General features: G+C 36.3%; 1 long non-coding RNA gene across 1 annotated transcript in view; it reads left to right on the top strand.

The window, feature by feature from the left end:
- The window catches only part of LOC139036985 (uncharacterized), a 45,336-nt gene extending 36,078 nt beyond the window's left edge, over positions 1-9,258 (top strand). Inside the window, exon 3 of the long non-coding RNA XR_011489774.1 lies at positions 8,180-9,258. This is a non-coding gene — a long non-coding RNA (uncharacterized lncRNA). The remainder of the gene's footprint in view (positions 1-8,179) is intronic.
- The last annotated feature ends 11,932 nt before the right edge of the window (positions 9,259-21,190 follow it).

A 21,190-nucleotide genomic window follows, 5' to 3' on the forward strand; every position in this document is an offset into this window, starting at 1 on the left:
ATGTTCAGAGTATGTTCAGAGTACATATTTAACTTTTAAAGGAGAGAAAAATGACAACTACTTCTTTTTAAGTGTTACTTAGAAAACTTGGGTATTCTGTTAGAAATATCCAAGTTTTATTTTGCAGGAGCCAGATAATGGGTTGGAATAGTAAAACTGAGACAACATGGTGTGTCTTAAATTGCACTACTGTCCAATGCTTATCTTGCTCATTATTGCTTATTTAATTGTTAATGAGGAGCCAAATACTTTCATACGTGTTCTCTTTGGAGAGTGGATATCAGGTGGAAGCCCCTTTTTATAAAAATTATGTCACCATTCTGTGCTACCTGCTATGTGCTAAGTCGCTTCAGTTGTGTCTGACTGCAAACTCATGGACTGTAGCCGCCATGCTGCTCTGTCCTTGGAGTTTCTAGACAAGAATACTGGAGCGGCTTGCCATGCCCTCCTCCAGGGGGTCTTCCCGACTCAGGGATTGAATCCACATTTCTTATGTCTCCTTTGGCAGGCAGGTTCTTTACCACCAGCACCACCTGGGAAGCGTCAACATTCTGTAACCAGATAATATTTAGGTATTAGTTGGTGATCTAATCGAATACCAGAAAACAAGGATTTTCCAAACTTCATTCATATAAGTTAGCACCTTTGTATTTCCTGAATACTGTTTTTACTTAACATTTTCTTACAGACATTGCAATAAAGATGCTAATTAATAGTGTCTGTCCATGCATTACCTAAAAAGTCATTTTACTTGCAATTATGGGAATGCAAAACACATTTTGGGAAACACCATAGTTACATTAAAAAAAAAAAAAAGCAGGTTCTTGGTTGAAGCTGATGTTAAATTATGTGTTTCTTTTACATCCAGCTGTTACTCATAGACAAATTACTGCCCTGGTAGGAGGAAGACTTTGACAGAGTTGTTATAGCTAGTCTTTCAATATTCAGTACCCGTACTCAATAATGAAAGCAAGATGGATTATCCCTTGTTACATGTGACAGGCATGATGAAATAAGAATTATCATAGCTATTTACTACTTTTAAAAAAAGAAATGTGATAGGAAATGAAACTGCTCAATGTGATACTTTAGAAATGTTGATCAACAGCACCTCATAAAAGTGTCCATTGAAAATGCCTGAAATAAGTCTTCCCAAATGCATTTACTTTAATGTTACTTGTAGGATATAAAACTTTTACCCCTTTACTATGTGCAAACTTTCCCAGTATTTTATTAAAAGTGATTCCATAATCTACTGAGCTTTGTCATGGAAATAATTTTATTCCTGCTTTTCTGATGTTGCCTCACTTAATGTGAGAGTTGAGAGAAGGGCTAGTTAATGACATAGTTTGTGACATCTAATTAAATAATAGGGCATCATGATCTAACATTCATAGGAAACACAGACAGAGTGATCTTATGAAAGTATACTGAATAGTAAAAGTAATATTCAGCTAATTTGTATATTTTGAGAAATAAAGCCTAAAGTAACTGAAAAGCTTAAAATATATATATATAAAGAATGTAACTTGTCAAAAATGTGACTAAAAGCTACATAAGTGTAAATATTTTATTCATTAACCTCTATGCATTTATTCATTCAATAGATACTAATAAACAGTATATGTTAGACAGTTGTCTAGATTCTTGGTATAGAGCAGTGAACAACAGATCAGAAAAAAAAAAAAAGGGCTTACTCTTGTGATGATTACTTTCTCGTGCATGGAAAGATACAATAATAAAGTAAATGAAAATAAAGCAGGGTAAAAGGATTACCAGCAAAAAGAGAGCATTGTGTGTTTTATTTTTATTTTTATTTTATTATTTGGCCACATCAGGTCTTAGTTGTGGCACGTGGGATCTTCGATTTTAGTTGCAGCATGTGGGTCCTTTAGTGGTGGCATGTGGAATCAAGTTCTCCAACCAGGGATCAAACCTAAGCCTCCTGCATTGAAAGCAAAGAGTCTTAGCCATTGGGCCAAGGGAAGTCCTGAGCATTGTGATTTTTAAAAGGATGATCAGGAATCCTCACTAAAATGATCTTTAAAATCTTGAGTGAAGATTTTAAGAGAGTGAGAGGAGTGAGTCTTGTTATATGGAAGAACAGCATTCCTAGAAATGGAAATTAACACGTGCAGATTCCCTGAGATAGGTATGTAACAGGTGTATTTGAGCACAGCCTAGAAATCTAGAATAGTTGGAACAAAGTGAGCAGTAGGGAAAAAGTATGAGACAAAGACAGAACATTAAGGGAGAAAGATCACACAGGCCTCTTAAAATATCATAAGGATTTTGCTTTTACTCTTGTGAGATGTGAAGCCTGGAGTTTTGAGCAGAAGAGAGAAATAATCTGACCCTGCTTTAAGAGTATCACTCTGGTCACTGCTTTGAGACAAATTTTGGATAAAGGTGGTAGCTGGAAGGCCAGTTAGAAGGCTATTTCAATAATCTAGGTGAGAAACCATTTTATTTGGACCAAGATGCTAGGCAGTAAAGTGGTCATTCTGTGGATATGTTTTGAAGGTAAACCAAGAGGGTTTACTAGTTGAATATATGGTAGAAGAAACCAGAAAAATTAAGTATGACTCCAAGGTTTTTGGTCTAAGAAATTGAAGTTCCCATAAGCTGAAATGGCAAAGATCTTGGAAGAATCATGTTTGGAGAAAATGAGGAGTTCAGTTTGGGACATGCTAAATTTAAGATGTCTGGTGAATATCCAAGTAAGAATGTCCGGTAAAAAATTAGATGTAGGAATCTGTAACTCTGGGGAAGGTGCTATAGTGGAATATATAAATTTGGTACTCATCAAATTTAAATGCTATTCAAAGCCATAAACCTGGATAAGATCATCAAATATCCAGATGTTCATAAATAAGAGAAGGAGCCAGAAAATAACACTTAAAAAGACAGCCAGTGAGGAAGGAAAGAAACCGGAAGGACATGTTGTCTAGGAAGGTACATTTTAAATGTATTTCAATAAGGAGGGAGTGAATGATTGGTCAGCTTCTGCTGATAAATAAGATGAAGGCTAAAAATAACCATTGGATTTAGTAATATGGAGAAGTTTCGAGGAAGGTTGAATTTGAAAGTGCAATTAGTGTGAATTTTAATATAGAATAAATAGAAAGAAAGTGTAGTTAGCATATATGCTTAATTGATCAGTCATGTCCGATGCTTTGTGACTCCTTGGACTGTAGCCCGCCAGGCTCCTCTATCCATGGAATTTTCCAGGCAAGAATACTAGGGTGGGTTGCCATTTCCTACTCCAGCACATGTAGATAAGCTAACCTCTAAAAAAAAAAAAAAAAAAAGGAGCAGAGGAATGGATTTGTAACTGGTAGGAGGGGGATGGGGAGATAGAAAGCATTTTTTTAATCTGTTTGGGTTTTTAAAAAAAATATTTGTTTACTTTTTTATTTCTTTGTCTGTGCCAGGCCTAAATTGTGGCACATGGGATCTTTATTTGTGGCATTTGGTATCTAGTTCCCTGACCAGGGATCAAACCTGGGCTCCCGGCATTGGGAGCATAATGAGTCTTAGCCACTAGACCACGAAGGAATTCCCTCTGTTTGCTTTTTTAATTTGAGGAATAATAACATATTTGTATGCTGATGTGAATGAATGAGTAGAAGGGAAGAAGGGATGATACAGTTGAATTAGTAATAGGAAGAAAAGGAGGATTTTGTTACAAATGCTGGTAGGTGGATAAGTGTTGTATGAGAGCTTAAGGGATTTCTCTCCTGATTGCTTCACATTTCTCAATGAAACAAAAGACTAGTCAGTTGAGAAAGTGATGTTTAAACAATGAAGAGAGATGAGAAGGTAGGAAAGAGGAATGTGGGAGAGTGAATGAATTGAGGCAATAGAAAATGCACTGCAGGCAGCAATGAGGGCCAACTTAAAGATTTCAATGAAAGATTTAAAGTGAGACTGCTTTGCATGAGTGTGTTTCTTCAGCCATGTTCGGGTGCAAGGGAGAAGACACTTAAGAGACAAGAATTAGACTTGACAGGGCTTGTTGCTTTTCAGAGCAGTTATGATGACGTAGGTTTCCATAGAACTGGAAAAACAACTGCAACAGTATAAATCCTTAAATGTCTTCTTAATCTTCCTCCAAAAAAGGAATTCCCTTCTCAGAACAGTCCCGCTAACATTCCCCTAACAGAGTCAGAAAGCCTGGCAGTGATGGACTCGGGTCATAGGAGGTGAAGCACGCTGAGTCCCAGTGATGGTGGAGTATGAATGGGCACCGAGAGGCCACCTTAGGGTCAAGTCTGCATGAGGACAGCTCCGCAGGGGATCCCTGACCATGACCGGGGGGTCGTCAGAAACAAGTGCAGGGGATGAGAAAGTTGAAAGTAAGTCGGAAAGAAAAGGCAAAGCTGGAGAAATGATGCTAGCTACATTATTTCACTTATGCCCAGCTGTACTTAAGACATGAAAAAGAAGTTCAAGTAGTAAGCTATTATATTCTGTAATACTTTGCTCAGAACGTTCTTTGGGTTAGAGAAGCCATGAGTCCATTATACTTCATAGGTGGGACATGATTTAGTGGCGTGATACCTGAAATCAGACACTTAATTGTGAAATTTCCCTAGTGTCATGGTCGCAGTTCCTCACATCAGATGAGAATTAGTAATCATTAATTAATCAAGGATTGTTTTGTTAACAAGGTACCTTTTAAAGTAAACCAAAAAACTGTATTTAAAAAGTAAGATAAATGAAAATTGCTAAAAGAGGGTCAAAACTAGATTGTATTTGGGACCAGCAACTCCTGAGGACTGCTTCCAGAACTGATGGTTTCCAGAAAGATTTAACTGTTGGAATGAGGCTAGAATTGTTCTCTGACAACTTTCAGTGTCAGTTATTCTGCTGAGATTTTAGGCTCAACTGGACAACTGTTTAAGGCTTTGTCTTGATATGGAAAAGTGAAATTCATTCTTTTTTTTTTCCATTCATTTATGAAATATATATTATCGATTACTTACTAAGTAACCAACATCATGCTAAGCACTGGAAATATGAATAAAAATAAAATTCAGTTCTGTCCTTTTTTAACGAGTTCACATTCTAGTGAGAAAGTAAGTGTTAGTTGCTCAGTTGTGTCCGACTCTTTGCGACACCATGGACTGTAGCCCACCAGGCGCCTCTGTCCTTGGACTTCTCCAGGCAAGAATACTGGAGTGGGTAGCCATTCCCTTCTCCAGGAAATATTCCTGATCCAGGGATTGAACCCAGTTCTCCTGTGTTGCAGGCAGGTTCTTTACCATCTGAGCCACCAGGGAAGCCCCCTAGTGAGAAAATAAGCATGTAAAAAATCATTAAATAACATGGTAGGTGGAGGTGTGAATATGAGGTCACAACTGATCTTTAAATGTATAGGACATTAAGGATCACAAATAGAACCACCTAATCCCACCTAATTGGTCCCTGCAATTTTCCTAGAGGATAATACACTGAAACTGAGCCTTACAAAATGAATAGGCATTACTGCAACAGGGAGGGATAAGGGCACTCCCTTACACAGATACCATTGGAAGGAGTAAGTATTTCCAGCAGTGGGAAAGTTACCATTGATGTTTGCTGCTCGTTGAGAGATGCCTTAATTTCAAAACACTGAACATGGACCACAGTTAAAATCTTTGCTTTTAGAATAATGTGAAACCAAAAAAAAATTAAAAAGAAATATAAGAATATATACATACTTTTCAATGATTATTTTTATTGTTTTAAGCTTATTTTAGAATAAGTCTCTTCTGTAGTCACTTCACTGTATAAGTGACTTTGAGGTTAACGGTTGACAGTAATCTGAATAGTCATTGAATTTGTTTTCTGGATGAAATGAGGTGTGTCTAATCTGTACTGCCATGTTCATCACAACATTATTCATGGTAGCCAAGGTACAGAAACAACCTAATGTTCATCAACACATGGGTGAATCAAGAAAATATGGTGTGTACATAACCTGAACTGCCAGGGAAGCCATTATATATACATATATATATATAGACATTTTATATATATACATGCATATATATATATTACCAACAATAGAATATTATTCAGTCTGGCAAAAGGAAGAAGCCCTGTCATTTGCAGCAATGGGATGAACCTGGAGGGCATTACAGCACATAAAATAAGCCAGATGGAAAGAAAATGATGTCACCTATATGTGGAATCTTTTTTAAAAAATAATGTTGAACTCAGAAACAGAGTAGAGGAGTGGTTGACAGGGGTTAGGGATGAGGGAAATAAGGAGAGCTTGGTGAAAAAAAGTACAAACTTTCAGTTATGAGTAAAGTCTGAGGACCTAATATATAGCATGGTGACTATATGATAGCTACACTGCATTACTGTGTGATTAAAATTTTTTAAGAGAGTAGAATTTAAATCTTCTCACATACATACACACAAAGAAGGTGATAGACTTGTTAACTCCTTCTATGGGGATCTTTCCACAGTATGTATGTATGTATATTAAATCCTGAAATTGTATTCTTTAAATATCTTACAGTTTCATTTGTCAGCTATACCTCAATACAGCTGGAAAAACTAAGTGTAGAATATCTAGAAAACTTACCCCTAAAATAATTTGAAACTTCCAAGAAAACTTTACAGTAGAAAAAATTATGAAAGATTATGGTATTGTTTGATCAGTTTATTCAATGAGGAGGTGTACTTTTTGATAAGGTGTATGTTTTACAAGCACACATTTTACACTTCCCATGTAGTGACTAGCCCTCTGGAATAAATGAGAGTAGTATGGCAGAATGCCCAGAGGCAGAATATAACAAGTGCTTAAAAAAAAAGCTTTAAAAAATAACTCCTCATCACCACTTCATTTCCTGCCACTTCCACTATACATTTCACATTTGAACTTGGGTATATTATACACTATATATGTCACTGCAAACCTGATCATTCATTCACATGCACATTTATGGCTCCTTCTGCTGAGTTACCTGCCCTTTCCACACCCTGGATTACTGAGGATCAGTTCAGTTCAGTTCAGTTGCTCAGTCGTGTCCAACTCTTTGTGACCCCATGAATCACAGCACGCCAGGCCTCCCTGTCCATCACCAACTCCCAGAGTCTACCCAAACCCACGCCCATCGAGTTGGTGATGCCATCTAGCTATCTCATCCTCTGTCGTCCCCTTCTCCTCCTGCTGTCAATCCCTCCCAGCATCAGGGTCTTTTCCAGTGAGTCAAGTCTTTGCATGAGATGGCCAAAGTACTGGAGTTTCAGTTTCAGCATCAGTCCCTCCAGTGAACACCCAGGACTGATCTCCTTTAGGATGGACTGGTTGCATCTCCTTGCAGTCCAAGAGACTCTCAAGAGTCTTCTCCAACACTATAGTTCAAAAGCATCAATTTTTCGGTGCTCAGCTTTCTTTATAATCCAACTCTCACATCCATACATGACCACTAGAAAAACCATAGCCTTGACCAGACAGACCTTTGTTGGCATAGTAATGTCTCTGCTTTTTAATATGCTGTCTAGGTTGGTCATAACTTTCCTTCCAAGGAGTAAGTGTCTTTTAATTTCATTACTGAGGATAAATTGTACTAAATCTTGATTTCTGCTCTTGCATATGTGACAGTGTTTCTCACAGTTACATAGTTTATACAAATGTTTTGGGGGGTTGAGTATTGAAATTGTTAATTTGTTAATTGTTTTTATTAAAGTTGGCCATTCCAATTGTGTTTAACATATTCAAATAACTGTTCCTGCTTTTTAAAAAAGTTGAAATCTTAATGTACCTTAAAAACTTAACATCTATCAGAAATCATGTTAAAGTTTGATAAAAAATCATTTATCCTTGGGATTAGTGAGATTTTATGAAGCAGTAAGACCCTATTAAGTGGACATCTTCTTGGGAATATATAGGGAAATTAAAAACTCTTGAATTTTTCCAAGATATAAAAAGATATAAGTGCCTTAGTGGCTAAAGAACAACAGCATACATTGGCATTGATCCAACAGCTTCTTGGCTAGTAATAATAGGAATCTAATTCTGGAGGTCTTGAGAAGCATTTGAGAACATGTAACATCAAAATAAAATGCCTAGGTAGATCGATACCACAGTTATTAGAAGGAGACTAATTGAAGCATTGTGAACAATTACTAGAAAGTATTGTCCCAATGCATATTTTTTCACCTTTATTTTTTCTATTAGGTACTGTGAATTTTCTCCCACTAGATTATGGCTGAAAGGATCGGGCCCACTAGAAATCCTCAAAAGCCATCAGCTGAAACTAACCAGAAGCCAGAGGACAAGGCAACCTATTGATGCAGCTTATTCATTCAGCCCCAACAGAGCAGAACAAATAAGGCTGAAGAGTAGGTATGGATTTGCACAGAGAAGACAGCTGGCACAGTGAGTGGTGTGTGAGTATGTGTGTGTGTGTGTATTTCTGTATCTAGCATATAGATATTTCTATATTTGTCTAGCATATATATACATTGTATGTGCACTATGATTTTATATAGTGTTTACTAAGTTTATTTGGGGTGGGAAAGCTCTTGACTGACCATTTCTGAAATAGTGTATAGCTATGTTTGCCAGTTTTCCTTTAATGAAAGAAAAAATGAAATGAATGGAAGATCTAAGTACATTTCATGGACTTAAGATAATCTGTCTAGATGATATCTTTTTGTTTATTTGTTTGTTATTATTTTGGCTGTGCTGGATCTTCGTTGCTGTGCGTGGGCTTTCTCTGGTTGCAGTCTGCGGGCTTCTCATTGTAATGACTTCTCTTGTCGCAGAGCATGGGCTCTGGGTGAGCAGGTTCCAGTAGCTGTGACTCGGGGACTCTAGCGCACTGGCTCAGCAGTTGAGGCACATAGGTTTAGTTGCCCCACAGCATGTGAAATCTTCCCACACCAGGGATCAAACCTGTGTCCCCTATATTGGCAGTAGATTGTTGACCATTGAACCGCCAGGAAAGTCCTAGATGGTATCTCTTAAAATAATTATTTTGAACTTCCAATAAAATACTTAAGATGGAAGGATACATACTGTCCAAAGTAAAATGAAAAGATGTTAATGATTTCCTGCTCTCTGCTTTGAGTGGTTTTGCTTAAATAGAAATAATCTTCCAGTGTCAAATCTATTGGATATTCACTTTTCCCTCTTATTTCTATTGTCCATTGTAACCAGAAAAAGTTCAAATAGCTAGTGGTTAATTTCATATCTAGTTACACATAAGATGGTGTGGGTGTGAATTATTCCTCTCAAACATTTTTTAATGTAAGTGTGAAATACATCTCAGTTCTTAACCATGTAAATGGTTAAGAAAATGTAAAAGTTTGTGTCTTAAAGTGCCCTTAATTAACTCACCAGATTAGCAAGCTTTAAAAGAACATTTAAAATCTTTTTCTTCTTCCTCTGTAGAATTATATATTAGATTTTAATTTTGACTTGATATAGTGTAAGTGTATATATTAAATGGTGTTTTAATGTTTTAGCAGAATATATGAAGTACTTATAGAAATGCTAGTGTAAAAGACCATTGGTCTGTAGTGGTTTTCTAAAAACTAATCTTTGTCTCTGATTGCAAAGCAGTATATATTACTTTAAAAGGTTTTTGAACATGTTATTTTAGGGTTTTATAGAAAAATAAAATTTTATGATCACGTTTCTTCACAACATTCCCTTGAAAACATGCCTCAAAACATTGTATTAAAATGAATCCTGTTCTTTATTTCTGGAACTCATAAATATTATGTTTTTTTTTAACTTTTTATTTTAATTATGATATAGCTTGTGGTGTGATAGTTTCAGATGGACAACAAAGGGACTCAGCCATACATACACATGCATGTAGTTGTTTTTAAGTGTTATCAAATGACATCCTGATCTTGTATTACACTATCTTTGCCTGTTAGAGGAAAAAAAAAATGGTGTGATATTCTTTTTTGATAAAAAATAGAAAAATTACTTCGGAAATGTACAAAACAAATGGAATTTAAATGTGAATTCCATTTAAACACAAATGGTGTTGGCAGTGATGCTAGTATTCATTTTTAGTCTAAGAATTTAGCTAACCAGTACTGTTTGCAACAGACATCATAGAAAATTATATTTGTTCCAGATAACCATGGTTTCTATTTGTCTAATTCATGTATATGATCAATTGTTAATGAAAATTTCCAGATAATGCATACTGATGAGATAGATGTAACACAATGAATTTTTATATTATATAATTTTTAAGGTACCATGTAATCCAGTGGATTTTAAACTTGAAACTACTGTCAAGTTTTACTAATCCTTGAAAATTTTAAAACAGAAAAATGAGTAAAATATGGATAAAGATGACACAAACATCTGGATGTCACATTTGAACATTAATAACTTATAAAACTTACTGAATAAAATAAACATTATACTTATTTCCATGTTACATCTCTTCTTGATTTTCCCTTTAAGTGCTTACAATCAGAAGGTAAGCAGTAATCCATATTAAAGATAATTAACAGACACATCAATTATTAATTGATATTTTACAGACTACAGAGTTTTTATTGTTAAGCCATAACGTAGATTATAGACACCATATTAGGAGATTAATTTCATTAGTCTGGAGTTTTGCTACATTGTCTCTTCTTATATGAGAAAAGTACTTCATTAAAACCAAGGTTTTTTTCTAAGTTTTATTTGTATTCATTATATTAGTTATACTGCATTTGCTTAAATTTCAAATATATATATATACTTTAAGCAGTTCCATTCTCAGAACTTACTCAATAGAAGAAAAAAGTCACCAGGATATAGAGATACAAGTGGATGATATTTATTACTATGTTTTTTGTGTTAACAAAAATATTTGAAAATAAGCTGAATGCCTATCAATAAGGGAACGTTTCACAAAATATGGAGTAGGCTTTGCTTAGTCTGGGTCTTCCGCAGTGCGGAAGGCAAGGATTTCGTTAGGGGAAATGCATGTAGGAAGGGAAATTGGGAGGGCGATAAGGCTGGGAGAGCCATCAGGCTGCAAAGCAAGTGGGCCCCCAGAATGGAGAGAGCGAGAGGTGATTGGGTGGCGGCATCCTGGACTGCCCTACCGTCTGAGGAACGCTCAGCAAGGTCATCAGCATTTTCAAGTCAAGTTCAGCCATCAGAGCGGCCATGTCAACCAGGAAAAAATGAAACTCTCTCTGCCACACTCAGTCCCTGGCTGAAAGCAGCTCATGGGGAACATGGCCTGCGTGCAAACGTGCTGATGAACTTCAAGACAATTGTTAGGTTCCTTGGTCATCTGCGCTTGCTGTAGCCGATGAACTGTAGCCACATCCACATAGTCATGGCGGGCATCCCAGGCCACCTCTAGAAAAGAAAGAAGATATCTGTTTAGAAGGATTTCTGTAATATATTGTTTAATAATTTCCTTAAAGTTTTATTGTAATATTTCTATAGCATCTCATACAATAGAACCATATAATAACCCAGAACAATTAATAAGGATATATTTTAATTAAAATGTAAGACAAAGAAAGAATGAAAAAATAATTTTGATGCCTGATATCGGGCAACACAGATGATCAGGGCTTGTAGGTATAGCAGGGATACCTAGCTTTTCACTGGTTTCGTTTTTCAGATCTTTCTAAGGTGATTTCTAGCCTGGAAATCTTCTTAGACCCATCTCCCTTCTCTGCCCCTCCTTGTCAATTATTCCTCCCTTTCCCAAGGCCTCTTCCATCTGTCCTTCTCACTTTTGTTATTCATCTCCTTTATATCCCTTCATCATCTTCCTATTAAAATACACGTGCATCCATTTACCCATTCATTTGTTTGCTTATCCCTTTATTTCTGAGAATGGAAGTTCTTGTTTTGATTGTATGTGAACCAAGTGGACTCCTGAAAACAAGTATTTGCATAATTTAATAAACATATAGCCTTTGACAGTTTTTGGACCAAAGAGAGAGAAGTGTTCTATGTTTCATTTTGTTTGTGCCTTTTAAAATTTCTTAGTCAAAGAGAGGCAAATTGACAGGAGCAAAGAAGATAGTGGACCCCTTGGGATGGAGCACCTATAGATAGAAATACGCTGACAACCAGAAGAGCGAATATCAGTTTTCAGAATTCTTTAAGAGAATTTGGAGTTCAGGTGAAAATCTTTTCCCATAAGAGACAAAAAGGCAAGTATCCCTTCTTAGCATGGAGCCAGCACAGCTAGGTTTGCAAGCAGTGCATTTGAGAGATAAAACAGACAGAAACTTCATTACAGACATCAGTGAGCCCTGAGGCAGTGCACATGCCTTTAAATTTGGGGAAGAAGACTTAAGCTGAAAGGCATGTGGCTGGGTGGGACTAGATGATTATAACTGAGAGACCCATTTATAATCAAAAGGAGGGATCATAGGAATCATGGACATTTCTTACTGATAGTGGTCTAACTACATGTGTTTCACAGGCTGCTGAAATCTGGAACGTAATATGTAGCACAGTCCCATATCAACATATACCTTGCTAAGTTTACCTCCTGCTCTTTTTTGTGTAAACTATTTACAACATGAACTGAAGATTTTGCAATGTCACATTCGTCTCCAAGTTTTCCTACCTTTATGACTGGTGGCACCATTCTCTCTACCAGGATCCATTTCTGCATCTAGAACATAACCCAACCAGCAGGGTCCAGCTCAAAGTTTACTTGTATACTTGCTACTTAGAGTGGTCCCTGCACCAGCAGCATCACCAGGTGAGGCAGAATCCCAGCCCACATCCCTGATCCCCTCCTTCTAAGCCAATTAATAAGACCGATCCTCAGATGATTCATAAGCAGTTTGAAGTTTGAGAAGCACGATTCTACTCTATAAAGGCTTTTTTTATTTCTTCAATCTAAAATAACTTCCTGATGTCTAAAAGTGCTAAACATTTATTTTCTTTTTTAGTGGGTTACTCACCTCTCTAAGTGATAATTCTCAAGTAATTTGTCTTTAAGCCAAAGTTGGTCCTTGGGACTTTTGTGGAGGCTGGATTCTTTCAAACTTTGACTTACACATCAGGAGAGTGTCCAATGAAAAATTGTACTTTAATTGTTTTAGAAAAATCAGAATGTCTAGCAACATGGACAGAATGGCTGCCAGGGGACAGTCTCTCTTTAACCAGGCTTATATACATATATACAATATATATGTCCATTAAGTCAGTGATAAGATATATATATATATACATATATATTGTATATATATACACACACATATATGTATATACATACATATATACAATATATGCATATATATACATATATATGTATATGTATGTATGTATATGTACATATACATATATATACATATGTTTTCCTTATCCATTCATGTGTTAATGGACACTTATGTTGCTTTCATATTTTGGCTATTGTAAATAGTACCTCAATGACTGTGGTACATGTATCTTTTCAAATTAATGTTTTAATTTTCTGTGGATAAATTCTCAGTAATAGAATTTCCAGATCATATGGTACTTTTATTTATAATTTTTTGAGGAACCCCCGTACTGTTTTCCAGAATGGTTGTAACAATTTACATTCCCACCAATGGTGTGCAAGTGTTCCCTTTTCTCCACACCCTTCCCAACACTTTTTGTTTCTCTTTTTGATAATAGCTATTCTAATAAGTGTGAGATGATACCTCATTGTGGTTTTTATTTATATTTCCCTGGTGATTGGTGATGTCAAGCATCTCTTCATGGGCCTATCTGCCTTGTGTCTGTCATCTTTGGAAAAATGTCTATTATGGTCTTCTGCCTGTTTTTTAATATGATTGTTTTTATTAAGTTGTATGACTTCTTTACATATTTTGAATATTAACCCCTTATTGAATATATCATTTGCAGATACTTTATCCTATTCACTAAGTTGCCTTTTCATTTTGTTGTTTCCTTCACTATGCAAAAGCTCTTTAATTTGATACAGTCCCATTGGTTTATTTTTGCTTTTCTTTGACCTTGCCTAATGATAGAGATTCAAAAAACTATTGCTCTGACTTGTGTCAAAGAGCATATGGCTTATATTTTCTTCTAGACATTTATCATTTCAAGTCTATGTATAAGTCTTTAATCCATTTTGAATTTGTGTTTGTATATGGTGTGTCAATAATACAGTGATATTGTTTCTTTATTTTTGCATATAGCCCAGTTTCCCCAATATCACTTATTGAAGAGACTTTTTCCTCATTGTATATTTCTGCCTCCATTGTCCTAGGTTAATTTATCATATAAGATGATTTATTTTGGGGATCTCTATTTTGTTCCTTCAATCCATGTGTCTGTTTTGTGCTAGTACCATACTTTTTTGATTGCTATAGTTTTGTAGTGTATTTTAAAATCAGGAAACATGATGCCTCCAGCTTTGCTATTTTTCCTTAAGACTACTTTGATTATTTGAGGGTTTTTTTCTTTGTGGTTTCATACATAATTTAGGATTTTTGTTCTAGTTCTATGAAAATGTCCTATGTATTTTGATAGAGATTACATTGAATACTTTGGGTAGTGCACGTATTTAACAATATTAATGCTTCCAATCCATGAGCATAGTGTAGCTTCCCATTTACTTGTGTCATCTTTAATTTCTTTCATCAGTGTCTCATAGTTTTCAAAGTGCAGGTCTTTCACCTCCTTGGTTAAATTTATTTCAGGAATTTTTTTATTTAAGATACAGTAGTAAATGGGGTTGTTTTCTTAATTCCTTATTCTCTTTCTGATAGTTTATTATCAGTGTATATAAATACAAAGTATTTCTATTAACTTTGTATCCTACATCTTTAGTGAATTTATTAGTTCTAATAGACTTTGTGTGCTTGTGTGTGAAACCTTTTAGTCTTCTACATATAGTATCATGTCATCTTTAAATAACTAGTTTTTCTTCTTTTCAAGTTAGATGCCTTTTTTTTTCTTGCCTAAGTTCTTTGGGTAGGGCTTCCAATACTATGTTGAATAAAATTAACAGGAATAGGCATGCTTATCTTGTTCTAAATCTTAGAGGAACACTTTTCAGCTTTTCACCGTTAAATATGATATTAGCTTTGAACTTTTAATATCTGGCCTTTCTTATGAAGTATGTTCACTCCTTACCCACTTTGTTGAAAGTTTTTATCATAAATGTTTGTTGAATTTGTCAAATGGTCTTTCTGCATCTACTGAGATAATCATATACTTTTAATCCTTTGTTTTCTTAATGTAGTATCTACCAATGATTGATTTGTGAACACTGAAACATCCTTGCATCCTGAAATAAATCCCACTTGATCATACTGTATGATCTTTTTAATGTATTATCAAATTCAGATTGATAATATTTTATTGAGGATTTTCACATCTATGTTCATCAGGGCTACTGGGCTGTACTTTTCTTTCTTTCTTATACTTTGTCTGGTTTTGGTATAGGGTGATGATTTCCTCAAACAATGTGGAAGCATTCCTTCGCTCTTCAATTTTTTGAAATACTTTGAAACAAATAGTGTTAACTCTTCTTTAAATGTTTGCTGGTATTCACACATAAAGTTATCTAGTTCTGGACTTTTGTTTGTTGGGAGTTTTTTGATTACTGATTCAATTTTATTAGTAATAAATCCCTCTGTTCATATTTTCTATTTGTTCCTGATTCAGTCTTGGAAGATGTGTGTTTCTGTGAATTTATCCATCTCCTCTAGGTTGTCCAGTTTATTGGCATATAATTTTTTAAAGTAATCTTTTATGATTCCTTCCGTGTATTTCTATGGTATGATTGTAACTTTTCCTGTTTCATTTCTTATTTTATTTATTTGTGCTATCACTTTTTTGGGGGATTGGGGGAGTCTGACCTCCAACCCTGGGGATAGTTCTAGCAGTTCCATGTTCCTCTGGCAGATGTGCTAAAGTTAGTAAATGGTTTCCTTCATTTGTAGTCTAGATGCCCTTCAAACTGCTTAGGTTGTTTTGTTTTACTGGGTTTTTGTAGTTTTTCTCTGTTCCTTTCTTCTCTTGGCCTTTTCACTTAGAGTTTGGGAATTTTCTGAAACAGCTCTGTGTGTGGGCCCCTCAGGGATGTCCCTCCCTGCAGTTATAGGCAATGGGGAGGGGTTTCCATTGATACCTTATCTCTGTCTCTTCTACCTCTCTCTTTGGGGTCCCTCTCTCATGTTGTGCATAAGTTCTTCAATTAGCCCTCAGTTCATCTTCAGGAGGAAATGCTGTATATGTAGGGGTAAATTCCATCTGTCTTTGGGAGGAAATGAGTTCTGTGTCTCTCTGCACCACCGTCTTGAACCTTATAGCCTGTCCTGTACATTTTTTTCAACTTCCTGTGACTGTATAGTATTTCATATTGTGTGTTAGTCATTCAGTTGTGTCGGACTCTTTGTGACCCTATAGACTGTGACCTGCCATGGAATTCTCCAGAGATGGAACCCAGGTCTCCCACATTGCAGGCGGATTCTTTACCTCTGGCTCAGACAGTAAAGAATCTGCCTGCATTGCAGGTGATCTTGGTTTGATCACTGGGTCGGGAAGATCCCCTGGAGGAGGGTATGGCAACCCACTCCAGTATTCTTGCCTGGAGAATTCCTGGGACAGAGGAGTGTGGTAGGCTACTGTCCACAGGATCACAGGGTCAGACACTGATGAGCGACTAACACTTTCACTATATATCTAATACATGAGCTATATGTATCAGCGCAAAACTCACACCTTGCTTTGAAAAACTGCCATCAGTGTTTCTGGGGTAAACACTGGGGTAAACAATTATAGGACAATTGTTTCTGGGGATCCACAACTGGGTGAAGTGCTGCTGAGGATGCTTATTAGCACGTATTAACATTACATGCGATTCATGCAGCTTGTGGAGAAGGAAATGGCAACCCACTCCAGTACTCTTGCCTGGACAGAGGAGCCTGGTGGGCTGCTGTCCATGGGGTCGCACAGAGTTGGACATGACTAAAGCGACTTAGCAGCCACAGCAGCAGCATGCAACTTGAGAAATGCTGAGGCAGTAAAGTTTCCTCAGTTGAAGCAAGACAATGGAGTTTAAATATTTATTGTATCATAGCTGATGATAAAGTCCATGTTAGGTATGAATAGTTTACTTGGATACCCTTGTTTCAGCCAGTATAGAATGATTAGTTATCATCAGTGTATGCTTAGCCAGCATACATACACTTTATAGCTATAATATCAGCATAGATTTATAGTATATAAGGTAGCTTACTAAAGATCCTTATGACTATAGTTTCTGGTTTAAAAAGTTAAAGCCCCAGATTTCTAAATAAGAAAGGTGACTTTAATATAAAATACATAGTAAATCAGTGATAACCCATGTGGGGAGGGTTTGGACACCTCTCTGAGATGTTGCCATATTTCACCATGACTGTTTCTTAAGAAATCAAACTCACAAGTAAAATAGGGGAATATGTATTAAACTGAGATATCTAGATTTTTATGACCAATTTTATCACCATCCTTGTGTAATTTTTCAAGTCTATGTCTTTTGTTCTAAATTTCCTTCTTATAAAAAGATCAACTCATTGTTTGTATAGTTATTATTAAGTGACAGAAAAACAATAAACAGGCAGTTTTTGTTTCAACAAAGCATTTATTTCTTTTACACAATAGTTTAATGATCACAGTAGGAAAACTCCAGTGAGGCGTCGATAGACTTCTGTAACAAAAAATTGCCAAAAATTATCTTAATGTGTTACCCACAAAACTTGTTTCTCCTTTAGTGTTCGCATCACAGCAAATGGTACCACCATCTATCAAAATTGCTTCTGCCCAGGAGACATCACTGAGTTCCCTCTTTCACTTCCTACACTTAATCAGTCAAAACACCTCCCACATATACATACAGTTGTCTCTCCATCCCCATTTTGGGCTTCCCTGGGGGCTCAGATGGTAAAGAATCCACCTGCAATGCAGGAGACCTGGGTTCAGTCCCTGGGTTGGAAAGATCCCCTGGAGGAGGGCATGGCAACCCACTCCAGTATTTTTGCCTGGAGAATCCCATGGACAGAGGAGCCTGGCGGGCTACAGTCCATGGGGTCGCAAAGAGTTGGACACGACTGAGCGACTGAGCGACTCAGCACAGAACAACACACCCCCATCTCCTTTACCACCACCTTTTCTGAATTCCATTATCTTTGGCCTGGGGCACTTCGGTAGCCTAATTTTCACATCCGTTATTACCCTAATCAATCCAGTACATTGCAACAAGAAAGAGTGCTTCAAAATGTATATCCTACAATGCTTATACTTAAAAACATTTTTCCTTTACGCTCAGCTTCACTCTAAAATCTTTGATGGCTGTATAGCGTCTCCAGGACAGGATTTCTCCTCACCATCCCAGTCTCATCTCTGCGCCACTTACTTTGTCAGTTGTCTCATGCATGACTGAAAAGATTGTGGATTTATTTCCCGGTTACTCCCACTCTCCTGAATAACACCTCTGTGTATCTCAGAGCTTAGCTAAATGTCAGTTTCTCAGGGGAGCATTACCCAGTTAGGTCCTCTGGCATCTTTAGTATTCTGCAACCTCTTTCAGAATAAATACATATTTCTATAGATTTAATCCGTCTTTTCACCTAGACTACATATAAGATTCATTGGTTCATTAACCATGTGTGTCTACTTCCTGTATCTCACCTAGGCCAGCTGACAATTTTTCTATGGAATAAATGCATTAATAAATAGTACTTTAAGACTTCTTTGCCATTTGGGGTTAGTAACATACAGGGCTTGAGTTGGGTAAGGTAATCTTTGATTCTCAACAAAATTTGAAGACCAGGAAGTTAATAAATAGAAAAACATCCACCTACTGCTTCTAGTGAAGAAAGCATTGCAAATGTCACATTTTGGTGACCACTTCTATTTGTTTAGTAGAGAATGGCGCATCTACAGCCTTATTTCCCAAATTGTGACCCACAGACAAGCAGCTTTTGCAGTGCTTGGAAAGTTGTTAGAAATGCAGGCTCCTGAGCTCCCCACACCAGACTTGCTGAATCATAATCTGCATTTTAACAAGGTCCCCAAGTGATTCAGAAGCATATTAAAAAAATTGAGAAGGAATGATCCATTGTGTCTTCATATTTATGCTATTAACTATTTAAAACTGTTTTAAAATTCTCAATATAAGAGAGCACATCCCTGGAAAGAATAAACTGACATTTGATTTCTATCACCCTCCAATAGATACCTCTTATAAGGAAATGTATATACCATTTTTGGCAACCCTCATGATCAGGACATGATCAGGTTTTCTTCTTGAACAAAAAATAAAACCTTCCAAAGTCAAATCAATAGAGAAAGCAGATGGCAAACAACCTCATGGATTAGCATTCATTCTGCAAGCCCATTTTACATGATAATGTTTCATGCCAGCAGACAGTTTGTAGCCTGTTGTTGGAACCCACCTGCAAAACAGAAATTTCTGAGAACCATTTCATTTCAGTGGCTGAGTTGTTGTGTGCAACTGCAGTTATTGAGAGTGATTTCTAATTATTGTGACTTCCTTCCAGTGAATTACCAGAGAGAAGTCTAATTTACCATATGGTTTGCAGATACGCTAATATTCACAAGCCATCTTAGGTGCAGTTAATCTACAGTCAGGTGCTCTGTTTGTTCAAGCATATTGGAACAACTACTGATTAATATCACTGAAGAGAATGATTAATTTTATTAGCCACTAAGAATTCTACTGTGAATAATCTTATTTGCTTCATGTGAACATTTTATACTAGAATGTGTATCACAGAAAATAGATTTTCAGTGCAGGCTCCCCTTGAAACTCATACCAACACTGTTAATGGAATTATATGAAAGGTACAGGGCTTTGTTCAGAGTTTGTAATCTGGGATTGAGGGGTTCATTTGCCTCCACTGTGTTTCTGCTACTATTTTTATTAAGTGTTGCAGCATATTCTGTCAGCCTCATAGGAAAGACATCAGTCCCTCCCCCAACAGGATTTAGAATCTAAGCCAGTGTGACAATACAACTCACACATATTTCTAATAGCCATTTAGAAGCTCTGTGACAGAATTCTTTTTCCATTTGTCAAGAGTTGTACACAGGCATTTTGATCATTGCCACAATTTAGAGAGCAGGTAACAATGAATGTACTGAGAATCGCCCTCCTAGACTCAGTGATAGATTCTGTTTGAGGCACAAAGGTTTAATGCAAGCAGAGAGTTTGAATGGAGAATATATTTTTCTCTGTCCCTCTTGCTCACCCATAAGCTTCCCTCACCCACCCATTGTTCTACTTTCCCTGTGATCCTCTATAGCTTCTATTTTTCTTTTTCTCAAAAAAGAGTAATATAGGCAGGACAATTTTAAGTATGTTTTAGAAGAGATATCATTCTAAATACACATGCCTTGTTTCTTTAGAAGGCTCTTCACTTTAAACATTATGAGCACTTTTTTCATAATTTTGCTACATTGTAAATTGTTGCCTATAAGAAAAGAGATAATATTCTGGGGAGATTTTAGTTATTTCTCAGTCATCAAATACCTAAATTTTTGCTCCATGTTGCATGTATCTTGCTGTTGTAATAATTCCCTGAGCTCTTTGAAAACATCCCCAAGAATGGAAAGAAATTTAGAAATTCATTTTGTATCTATCACTAATATATGAGGTGCTCATACAAAATAATGGGAATGATTCTGAAACTTACACAAATCTTTCTTTCAATATACCCTACCTGTGTTTATGCATAGATGCAACAAATATATAGTGTGTGGAGACATTGGTAACAGATCTGAATACAATGCAGTCATCGTTAAGAGCTCATGCTGAGAGGTACACAGAAATGAGGATGAGTTAAATTCACTTCTTAGCACCGTGACTTTAGGTGAAACACTTTAATCTCTAGGCATCCTGTTTTCCCACCATACTGTGGGTGTGGAGTGGGATGGAATAAGAGCTCTGTTATAAAACTTTTATTAGAATTAAATGAGAAAACACACCTATAAAACTCTTAATGCAGTGTCTGGCTGTCTAAATACTTAACAAAATATAGCTATTGATATTATTTGTAAAGATATATTTTGAAACAGAAATGACTTTATATACCTACATTCAAAACAACCTAGTTTGTCCCTATGCATACTTGCTAGTCATTGAATTCAAGCAATAGCTTATTTGGTAACAAAACCACCCTCAAGTATAATATTGAGTTTCTGAGATGCACACAACACTGCTTCATGTTTCGATTGAAGGATGCA

Source organism: Odocoileus virginianus, chromosome 1, assembly GCF_023699985.2.
Source record: "Odocoileus virginianus isolate 20LAN1187 ecotype Illinois chromosome 1, Ovbor_1.2, whole genome shotgun sequence".
Taxonomy (NCBI): domain Eukaryota; kingdom Metazoa; phylum Chordata; class Mammalia; order Artiodactyla; family Cervidae; genus Odocoileus; species Odocoileus virginianus.